Here is a 12,081-nt window from a genome sequence, read left to right as displayed (position 1 = left end):
AAAGAATGTCCTTCTTCAGAACAATGCAGGATGTCTCCCTTTCAAGCAGGATCAGGCTCCCTCCTTTCCTCATTGTTTCTTATGAACTGGAGGCCTAATAATCCTTTCCCTTCTCCCTCATTCTGCATCTTCATTAGTCAAATAGTCAACCCTTCTGGATTATTTGGGAAGAGTGGGTGTGTGGTAAGTAGGTCCATTTCCCGCCCAAACAGTCCTTATTCTCAGTGTCACTGGGACAGAGAAGAGCTTATTCTCTTGTGGTCTCTTATTTCTCCTTCTTTAATGCAATTGGTAGCTAATGTATCCTGCATATAAGGTACTTGATGGTATGGCATGAGGTTCTAAAATCCATGCTCTCCCAAAGATTTATGGGACTGTGAGAAGGAGTGTTTTAGAGAAGAGGAAATAATTTTGTATTTTATCATTCTTGGTTCTTACAAGCTAAAAGCTAGAAACATTTACACCAACTGTTCAATAGCTCATCAAAGGTTTGGTTTGGATGAAGTGTTCTGAACAGAAAGGCAAGGGTAAAGGAGCTCTGACTATTGCATATACCTACCTAATCCTAAAAGTAATTTTCAGAAGTGTCTTGGACATGGTGGATACACAAGAATGTGGACAGAGACAACTGTTCTATTAGAACCCTGTTATTTCTACTTTCAAACTCCCACCAGTTCACTTTTACAAGCAAAAGCCACTTTGGGAGCCATAAGTCACCTTAATATGCCAAGAAATAATGACACACAAAATGTATGCTATAAAATGTTAATTCAGACATTATATGACATAAATTTTGCATATATGTAGATGAGCCTGAGAGATAAAAGATATTTAGCCTTTGCCCTCAAGGCATTATCTGCTCTCTGGCTTGGTAATTCTAATTCTGGAGACTTTTCTGTATTTATTCACACTAACTGTATTATATGCTAGTTTACAAAATGGATTGTACATATTGGACTGGTCAGATGCTGAGCCCCCATAGTATCTGTGCTCAGCACCTATGGAAATCAGGCATTATGCATTCAGTGTTAACTGTTGATATTAATTTTCACATTCACTGGAGCACCACTAAGATAGTCTTCAGGACTCTTCAGTTCACTGGAGGCATTGTAATATTGTACCGAAATATCATTTTGTGATTTCATAACATTCTGAATTGTAATCATCATTAAGCTGCAAAAAGGTATGAGCAAAATAAGCCAGTAAGCACCCAGCTTATCCTTTAGCACTGAAACAGAGTTGTCACTCTAAAATCATCAAATCAGCAGCATTCGCATGAGGTATACAAACCTTTTATTGGTTGATCTGGCTTATTGGATCAAACCTGAGGCTTGAACAACCAATTGAAAATTCAGGTTGATCTTTTAGTAGAATTGCTTTAGGTGTCATCCTTCCAGAGTTGATAAATGGAATTTAAAACTTAGGTCATTTGTTTTGAGTCAGTTCTTAAAACGAAGATGATGTCACCAATCTTAGGATGGAAAAGATCCTCTAATACATTTCATGCGAGTGAAAGACCTACCTGAACATTGTATGCTAAAATTAATTTGTAAAGACTATCCAGCAGAAAACACACGTTCTAGGATAGTGCTCAAGCTCCCTTAGCTTCCTGTGGTTCTTCTTTTATTATGAGTTGAAAAAATAATATAGTAAAAATGTCAGTCACAACCTAAGCTTCCCTCCCAAACTACTCTTTTGTTTTTTCTCTTAGGCATCTCTGAGGAGCTCTCTTTATTCAATTCATTGACCTTCCAGAAACAGGTTAGACAGAGTAAGGGAGCATTTTTATGCAGGTTTCCAACATTTGCTAAGCTTGTTGGTCAACATAAGACCATAGCCCTTGTGTGGCAAAGAGACAACAGAGAGACAAGCCAGGTTCTGCCAATACTAGAAGAGAGACTATATTGTGCTGGCCTGTTTAGGGAGGCACTATGGCAATTTGGTGACTTTACAAATTCATATCCATTTGGACCCAGCGTACTAGCGGTACTGGTTCAAAACTAGCAAAAGAGGGGATGAAGTTGGAGCACTAACACCAATGAAATGACAGTAAAAGTAGAATTTATAAATCCTCTTCTTAACTCTGCAGTGCATTATTTATCATTTCTATTACTATGGTCCCTGCTACACATTACATATAGTATGCAATTAATGGGTTAATCATGCAATAAATTTAAACTGGCCAGACACACAGGGTCTTTGTATACATGGTTGGGGTTTAATCCTCAAGGTTTTATTTTACGCCCCCTACTTTTTTTTAACTGAAACCCACCGTTTCAATTTTTATGTCATGGTACAGTGAAGGGCCCATCTTTTTTTTTTTTTTTTGGTCAGAGCGGGAGCCGGGGGGTGGGGAGGGGCCTAAGTGGACCCTTAGCTGCAGGGGTCCCTGGTCCTTCCTTCCATGGCAGCGGTGCCCCCTCAGGGCTGCCTGGGAGGGCGGTTGGTGGGCTGGGTGTTGCCTCAGCTTGGAGGCACAATGGGTGGTGGCCTACTGGCTGGCACAACATCTGAATGAAAACTGGGGGTCACAGTCAACTGTAAGTTGAATATGACCCAACAGTGTGACACAGCTGCCAAAAGGGCCAAGAAAACTCTGGCGTGCACCAGCTGCTGTGTGGCCAATACATCCAGGGAGGTACTCCTCCCTCTCTATTCAGCATTGGTGAGGCCTCAGCTGGAGTACTGTGCCCAGTTCTGGGCACCGCATTCAAGAAGGACATGGATAAGCTTGATAGGGTACAAAGAAGGGCCACCCATTTGATTAAGGGCATGGAAGGTAGGCCCTATGAGGAGAGACTCCTGGAACTGGGCCTGTTCAGCCTGAGGAAGAAAAGGCTGAGAGGTGACTTGATAGCTGCCTACGAGTACATCGGGGCGGGGCGGGAACCATTAAGATCTAAGAGAGCAACTATTCAGGAGGGCACCTCAAGGGGAGACAAGAACCAATGGGCATAAACTAATAGAGGGTAAACTCAGGGTGGATATAAGGAAAAACTTCGTCTTTGTAAGGGTCACCAGAATATGGAACACGCTCCCAGCAGAGGTGATGCAGTTGCCCTCTTTGGAAGTGTTCAAGATGAGGCTGGATAGGCACCTTGTCAAGCTCATCTAAGCCCAGTACTTCCTGCCCATGGCAGAGGACCAGACTTGATGATCGTACAGGTCCCTTCCGGTTCTATGATTCTAGCTACAATTCTGTGGTGAAGGCAGAAGCTGTGAGGGGCCCTATCCTTCCCCCCCTCCCCTCCCCATGGAGCCTGTCTGTTTCTCCCGTGGCTGGGGGGGAGAAGGGGGTGAGCTGCTGGTATGCCAAGAGGCCCTTGAGCTATGGGGAACCCTGTGGTCCCCCATCCTTCCGTGGTGGCAGTGCCACCCAGGGCCACCCAGGTGGGCTGCTAGTGGGCTGGGTGCTGCCCGAATCTAACAGTTCCCCAAGCCCACTGGGGCTTCCAGCACCCTGTGTACCTTCCCTGCTACCTGGGACTGCCCGGGAATGGGCTGGCTTGCCCCTAGGGCAGCAAAGGGGGGCAGCAGGAGGGTGGCTGGGTGTGCTGGTGGCTGGAGAAGGCAGTAGGGATGGTCCACAGGACTCTGGAAGCCCAGGTGGACTCAGGGAACCGTGGGCTTGGTGGGCTTTCAGCACCCTGTGCAATGTGCCTGTTGCCTTCTTTGGGTGCCAGCACACCCAGACACCCTCCTGTAACCTTCCTGTGCTACTCCGGGGGCAAGCCAGCCCATTCCCAGGCAGTCCCAGGCTGCCTGTGGCAGCCAGGCACTTGCTGAAGGCAGAAGCAGCAAGGGGCCCAGTCTTTTTTTTCTGTGGATATTGCCCACTTCTCCTGCCACTGGGGGATGAGCTGACAGCTGCATCATTGCATTTTGCAACGTTGCAAACTAAACTACATCCAGATGTAGTTTAGTTTGCAATTATGCAAAGTCATTTTAAACCCCCAAAACTGCCGCACGTGTAATGCGTGATACTATTAAGCCACACAGACTAGAGTTTTGTCATATGTACATTGTGATGACCATCAGATGCAGAAGTGCCCACAGAGTAAGATTGGCCATAAGTGCAAAGAAATTATCACACAATTGGTTAATTGTGCAATAAAATGAGACCAGCAACATGTTCAAAATAATTATCACTTGATAAAAATTACTAACTGTAAAAAGAACCAACCAGCTGTATAGTTAATGCTTGACAATGTGTAATAACTCTATAGCTGGTTTCTATCCAGCTTTACTTTGAGCATGTAGCAGGGCCTTATGTAACATTTATAGGAGAACCTCTAGGCTTCCAGCTGGATTCAGTCCCATTGTGCTAAGAGCTGTACAAAAGACAATGAATAACAATCCCAAAGAGTTTATGATCTAACAATCACCTAGGATCACAATATGAAACAAAATTATCTTTTCTGGCATTTAATAAGATGTTGGAATGTCATCACATTGGTCTTAATATGAAACTGGGTCCTCTTATGGCTCTCTGGAAAAACTAGGGGCAAAGAAAAAGTTGCCTTAAAAGCAAACTGAGGCAAGCAATGCTCTAGGCATGGACTTTATTGGGTGTTGGATGAGGCCCCCTAGTTTCACTAATCCATAGCTACTGAGGTACAGTTAGAATGTGAGATACAGGGATGAACTCAACTCTCAACTGTGAAGTAATAAATGCATCAAAATGCCACTTATATGCATAAATTACTACAATCCCAGGGCTTGAAAATTAATGGTGGAGGGCGGTGAAACATGAACTGCATTCATTGAAAGCAGTGTAGGCTTTTTATTGGCAGTACCCACACTTTTTGATGCAAGTTCACAATTCCATGTGCATGATAATTAGATTCTATTAACAATGAGGGGACAAGAAAAACGGGTTTTATGAATTCTGACAGCACATTATGAGGGGAGGGGGCAAGGGAGGAGAAGACACAAAATTTATTTGTTTTCAAGAATAAAACTCAGAATTTGCATGAAAATGGACTTCACAGTTTTTATCTTTGAGTTCAGAATCACACTATTACCAGAGATTCAATAGTACAGCTGCTCAGTGAATCTTCATATTTTGGAAATGCTAATGCAGTTGCCTGTAAAAACTGGAATGGCAATGCACAGATGAGCCTGGGATTTGATTTCTCAGTCTGAAACATGTTGTTTATCTCTCCTGAATGGGATGGCTGATCTGAAAGGGGAGCCCTTTGGAGGTTTTAGACCATGGAAGACTCTAAATGTCATCATGTATTTTATAAGATCACCTCATTATAAATGAAGCAGTAGGTCAGTAGGCAGTGGGAAAGGGGAAAATCCATAGAAGCAGTATGATCAGGACACAGGACTGGGAGCCAGGAACTCCTCATTTATAGCCCAACATTTTCCTTAGATAATGTAATCATGTCTGTGCCTCAGCATCCCCATCTGAAAAATTGGGGTAATATAGCTGATGACCTGAAATGACAGTTGATAGGATGAATTAATATTCGATTAAATATAACAGGGGGAAAAAACTTCCAAAGACTGAGAAATCTATGGAGCTCTTTTATTTGAGCCCAATGCAGAGATTAGTGTCAGCTCTCATGCAACCCTGTCTTCTGACTAATTAAACACATGAACACACCAGAACATAAGTTGTAACATCAAAGCTTTTACACCTTCTGTGTATTTTTAGCTGTTCAGAACACAGTAATAAATATAATTCTAGGGTGACCCCTGGGTATGCATTCACATGCTGAGATAATTAACCCTTTAATCATCGCTGTATCATGCTTTGTCAGGCCCAAATGTTCTTATGCATATATTTACGTTCCTTTTGGTTTCCCTCCCTTGGAGGCAAAAATTGTTGGGTTGAGGAAAGCTCTGGCAGGGCATATGAAAACTATTTTATTAATCATTTATATAAAGAGCAGGCATGCAGTTGAAAATCAATAAGATTTAATGTAAAAATAAAGTGTGCTGTGCTTTCTGAAGTCAGATGGCTGGATCCAATTGATACAGGAGAGAAATGTACCATGTACCTTGTAAAATAAATGATTTTGCAGGATACAAAAACACATATCTGAAAGACAGTTGTGAGCCAAAGAGTAAAGTGCTGTTTCAATCCAATCTGCCACTAAAAGGCTCTGTTGCCAAATCAAAAAAATGCCTTTATGATGATGCAGGGATATAACTCTCATTTAAAAATTACCGTTAATTTATGCACCTCTTGGAATAATTGAGGTTGCACCAATATCAAACATTTCTGAAGCTTCCACTGCCTCTCATAAAGCTCATTTGCTGATGAATGTCTGCTGAGCTTAGTATGCATTTCAAAGTGCAGTGAGCTGTTTCCATTTAGCCATTTTAATTATGTAAGGCCATAAGCTGCTTTATGAATTACATTATAAAAAGCATTCTCATTCTTATATTGCAATTATATAGTGAATGTGAAATCAAACAAGAATGTTGAGGTTCAAAGACAGATTAGCAGAAATAGATACATACATTTCTACTGGGGATATCAATGCCCATCAATAGGCAGAAAACAACAAGTAGGTACAACTCCAGGGTGTCTCCTTAATGTTAGAGGGTTTGGAAAAGATATTTCTTTGCTCTACAGGCATGCAGAAGGAACCAGGATTCTGACCTCAATCCTTCCTCACTAGCCAATAGAATAGGAAGTATACTTCCTTTTCAAATGGGTGGTAGAGCAGGAGAATGTAGGAGACGTGTGGACCCACTACTTCCTAAAGGTCCTGTCAAACAGTTTTCAGCATGGGTGACAAGGGGTGCTGGTTCTATTGCAAGGGAATAATTTTTTCTTGCCTCTAGCACTTTGCAGCTTCTTGACCCTTTCTTGGTGCTGTGCAGGTACCTCTCTGTTTCTTGCCTAAGGATTCATGAAAGAATCTCTTTGCTTAACTAAGCACCCTCCTGTTGGAGCTGTAGTGGTGAGAGAATGAATCCCAAGCTCTACCTGAGGTTTACTAACTCAGGTAGCAAGTGAGAATTCCCATTCCTTCAGGACGTTCACTCTGACTACCAGTATTATAGGCAGAGTGACTATTAATAAGTCACAATCTCTGGAAACTTTTTTTCACAGGCTGACAGCTCTGTTCCTGTGTTCACCCAAAGAATGCAACAGAGTGCATTGCTTCACTAAGTTTCTTCCCTTGTGACATTCACACTGCCAGGAAACAGCCTTATCCTTCACATTAGAGGGGCACATTAGCATATTCTATAACCCAGATTCATTCCCCAAGCCTCATTGCCATATTTTTGGCAAGGCCTCTGACTTTTAGTGCTAACCTTCTCCTGAAACCAGAAACTCTCCAGACCAGAGAGTAGCTTATGTGGCTGTTGGACTTCAGAAGCTGCAGTATGTGCAAGGTAAATGAAAACTCCCACTGACATGGGAGAATATATTCCATGGAATTGCCAAGGTTCAACAGCTACAGAGGTGACTTTTTACGCTGGATTAGACCAGTGGATTTCTTCCTGTTTCTGATTCTTGTTATTTTACTGCATGGAAGAACAAAAGAAAAATGAAGCTAATTCTTTATTCCATCATACTAACATGCCTCCATAAGTAGCTGCTATACTAATCGGTTCTCTGGGTATTGACCTTTCTGGAGGAAATAGCCTTATTTCGCTATAACATTTATCACTAGGCCAAAATGTCAGTAGTATAGATGGTATTTTTAACAGCATTTACAATGGTTTGCATGTAATTCTGGGTATATAGCTTCCAGTGATGCATTTGTAGCCATACTGTGTTCCTCCAGGAGAGAGACAAATAAAATAGGTGGTTACGGGATATTAGAAACATTTTCCCCAGTATAAAGACTCCCCACTTGATTAGAAAAGGTCAGAAAAGAATTTTATTGCTAAATATATTAGGTCTATAAATGCAATAAAAGCAACAGCAGGAAGACTAAAATAGATTCATTTTTCCAGCAATATGATTGTAAGTAGTTATCAATTTTTCTTTGCCTGTTGCTCATCTTTAACCGATACACTGACCCATACAAAAAGTTGAATCACTATGTTCATTTGTGCAACTACATATTACAGTGCTTGACATGATGACCTTACTTTCCCCCCCAAATGCTACATCAGACTTCATTTCTGAGTGTGGTTATTTTTTAAAAGCAATACAAGGGATTTTTTAGTTTAATAACAAAGATCTTGGTCTTCAATATATATACCTTCCCACAAAATCACAAATCTTGCATAGCACTTAACAAAACATGAATATTATAAAAACTGGCTAAACAATTATCACTTCTAAATTTAGATCGAGAAAATCTATATTTCCTACACATACTTTCAAAGGTGATCCTTTTGGTTTGTCATCCCTACCCACATTGCTCATGTACAGCTCAGAAAGATTAATATTTTTTTCTGTCCTAATATTTTATTACTAGCAAAGAACCCCAAGTGCAGCAAACATGATACATAAGGCAACTCTATGCAGTGCAGATCATATAAGTTGTAAGGGCATGAGGACAGTTAAAGGGAACAGTGATGGAAATGTCAGATGCATGTCTGCTGCATTGGTCATCATCCCTCTTGCATGGTTTTATAGGGCATTAGTGGCATTATTATGAATTTAAAATGCTGCTACAAGTACATAAACAAGAATCAGGCTTGTGACATTGCAAGGAAATACCACAGACTGGATCTGATTCTGATCCTCTTAAAATAATTTGACATGACATATGTTAGGGTAACTGAGTTCAGAATTAGGCCTGCCATTTCAATTCCTTTTTCATATTTGAATTTGAGCCAATTGCTGTGTTTCAAAAAATCCCCCAAAAGGGTAGCCAGATATATGCATGATGTGTGTGTATGCATTTTTGTGTAGCTTACCTCTTTAACAACTAAACCTGAAATGCTGTCCTGTTTGTTGCATGTGTTAGATATTAACAGTAACTTCCAGCATTTAGTATTTTAGACTCCTTGGAATATAGCACTCATATCCAATTTTATCTAGAAATTAAAATCTAGTTTCAAAATATCAGTTCTCATCAGGTTAGAGCCCTGATTTATTGGAAATCGACTACGGAAAAAGGGAAAAATAATACTTAAAGCTCATATCATTGCTTGTTGCTTTCTCTCTCTGATAGCTACAGTGTGGAACTAAAATTATTTAAATACATTAATCTGTATTAAAATTGTCACAACCCAAAGTTGTGATTTTTTGTTTGTGCGCGCTTCGGCACTGCTAAATTATTTTCCCGCTAAATTGCAGCTTCTTTGCACGGTGGAGTTTTCTGCTGCAGAGGAGAACCCTGGTGCAATGGAGTATTCCTGCCAAATTTGTAGCTTTCTTTGCATGGTGCATTTCTTTTGCATCCAAGAAATGCACAGTGCAAAGGAGTTATCGCCATTTGTATGAAGATTCGTGCCACATCATTGGCTGATTCTAATACATGCACACGTGGCGGCTAGCGATTGGCTTGCTAGCCATATAAAGAGCTTGGGTGGTTTCCGCCCAAGTTGGAGAGAGAGCAATTGGAGTCCGAGAGGGAGAGAGAGCAATTGGAGTTCGAGAGGGAGAGTGTGAAGATCTCTAAGCGCTGTGGATCCTTACGGACCCAATGCTTTTCTTAAAAGGCAATAGAGGCCTGATAACCGAACCCGCGGAGCTTCAACAACTCCGGGGAAAAGAACGAACAGCCTCTAGCCTCTCCCCGTCGCCGATAAATTCCTAGACGTATCCCTTCCTGTACGAGAAACTACCGAACCCGCGGAGTTTCAATAACTCCGGGGCAAAGAAACTACCGAACCCGCAGAGCTTCAATAACTCCGGGGCAAAGAGCGAATTGTTGTACTCCTCTACCGAGGATTTAAGCGGAGCTGAACCTGGAAACTGTCCAGCCTACACCACGACCATCTTTGGTGTAAGTAAACAATCTTTAAATCAACCATTACGTGTCCGTGACTAATTCTAGCTCGCCACCGGTCCTCTCCGACCCCGCGTGCCCGGGCTGCTGGCCACAGCCCGCGTGCGCAAAGACGGGTCCGCATATCGCTCCCGGCTCGCACATGGCAACATGGATGGGATCGGGAGGCAGCCCGCACAAAAATAATCTTTCTTTTTGCTTTGTGTAAAGGTTTTATTCTCACCAGAAACATGTTTTAAACAATAAATCTCATATAATGAGAAGACTCCTGCACTATCTGCTTCTGTCAAAGTCCATTAATACGTTAAACAAGGGTGTTAACAACTGTTGAACGGAACAACTTTTCCCCTTTTTTTTTTTGGCCATTTACCTAACTGTAGCAAGATGTCAGCAACATACTTTGGCTAGCAAGGTGTTTAAAGGGAGCTTACTTCGGGAAGTTAACAGTTCAAATCATGCGTGCTAATTGTTCTTAGTAAATTGATAGTTATTATTGTTTAATTTTGGTAAACATTCTTACTGAAAAGTATTCTCTCATTTGCAGCCTATCTAAAATAAGCTCATTTATGCTAATGTCTTTCTCCTTGACACACAGTAAATTCTTCCTAATGCATTAATTATGACTCCAGATAGACCAATGATTATTTCATATATGCTAATTAGGAATCATTTTATTCAGTCTGCCACACACATCAGTAAACAAGTGGAATGAATTCCCCACAGAGAGGATAAAAAGACAATGATTTTCTTTCTACTACAGCTTATAGAATTTACCCCACAATCAAGAAGTAATTAGGGAAGAAATGAGGAGTTAGAAAATACACTTACAGGTGTGAGAGGTACCAAGAGCATGTTCCTTCCCAGTGATTACAAGTGTGAGAAGGTATCAAAAGCATGTTCCTTCCCAGTGATGAAATGAAAACAGATTGTTTCATGGCTAATGAGTTTTTTGTTAACCTTATGTGATTAGAGACCATAATCTCCTTTCAAAATAAAGTAAATAAAATACAATCAAATTAGTTCCATTTGTAGTAGAACAAATTGATATGAAATTGTCTTATTTCAGTGATGGGTCTGAAAGAGTTATGAAGCTGAAACAGAATGTGATGCCTATTCTTCTTTCTAATCTCTTAGGCTAAGTGCAGACATTTGTGGGGTTGGGGGGCAGGGGGGAGGGGTTGGCAGATGTAAGATTGGGTTCAAAATGGTCACCCAATCTAATTTAGGTCACTCTGGGTGTGGACCTTACACTCAGACCCCATCTCAGTGTTCAGAAATCAATATTACAGAAGTTTTCTGCGCACAAACTGGTCTAAAATTGTGGAACCCAGTCTAAGAAAGACCTGAATTAAGGTAGTATCACACTTATTTGATCTTGGTTAAACTATGGCATGAAACTTCTGTACAGTTACCTGCCAGCCCCAGGGCTGGGAATGCTCATCTGCCTGCCTCCTCCATTCCGCCTGCAAATGCTGCCTGCACTCCTGATCTCCCTCAATCCCTCCCACAGATCTCAACTGCCCCCCTCATTTCCCCACAGATGCCTCCTGAATCTCCAATCCCACTTATCACTCTCACAGATGCTGCCTGTCCCCCACATCCCCGGTCACTCCTGAGCGCCCTGCCTGCCCCTTTGATCCCTCCAAGAACTCCTGATCTCCCTTGAGTCTGTTTGCCCTCCCAACCCCACCCCCACACTAGGTCCCCCCCATCCTGTTTTGCCTTAGATCAAGTGGCCATTTTAAACCTGATATAACCTCCCCTTAACCTCTCCCCCTGCAAATGTCTGCACTTAGCCATAATGCTGAGATTAGGATTTAGCTAATTGGCAAGAATTTTGTTTGTACTACCATAAGTCTGTCTGCACTGTCAATGCCTCCTGCTCCTTTGACAGGATGTGGGATCCCTCAGAAGAGGTTTGGTTGCGACTTCTTTGTAGATATGATACTCCCCCTCTATGCGACTTTGGTCAGGCCGCAGTTGGAGTACTGCGTCCAGTACTGGGCACCGCACTTCAAAAGGGATGTGGCCAGCCTGGAGAGGGTTCAGAGGAGGGCCACCCGCTTGGTGAGAGGGCAGCAGGACAGGGCCTACAAGGAGAGACTGAGGGACCTGAACCTGTTCAGCCTCAGCAAGAGGAGGCTGAGGGGGGACCTGGTGGCTGCCTACAAGCTCATCAAGGGGGATCAACAGCAAATAG

Source organism: Alligator sinensis, unplaced genomic scaffold (genome assembly GCF_000455745.1).
Source record: "Alligator sinensis unplaced genomic scaffold, ASM45574v1 scaffold165_2, whole genome shotgun sequence".
Classification (NCBI taxonomy): Eukaryota; Metazoa; Chordata; order Crocodylia; family Alligatoridae; genus Alligator; species Alligator sinensis.
The sequence above is the reverse complement of the archived record's forward strand: the minus strand, read 5'-3'. Positions refer to the sequence as shown.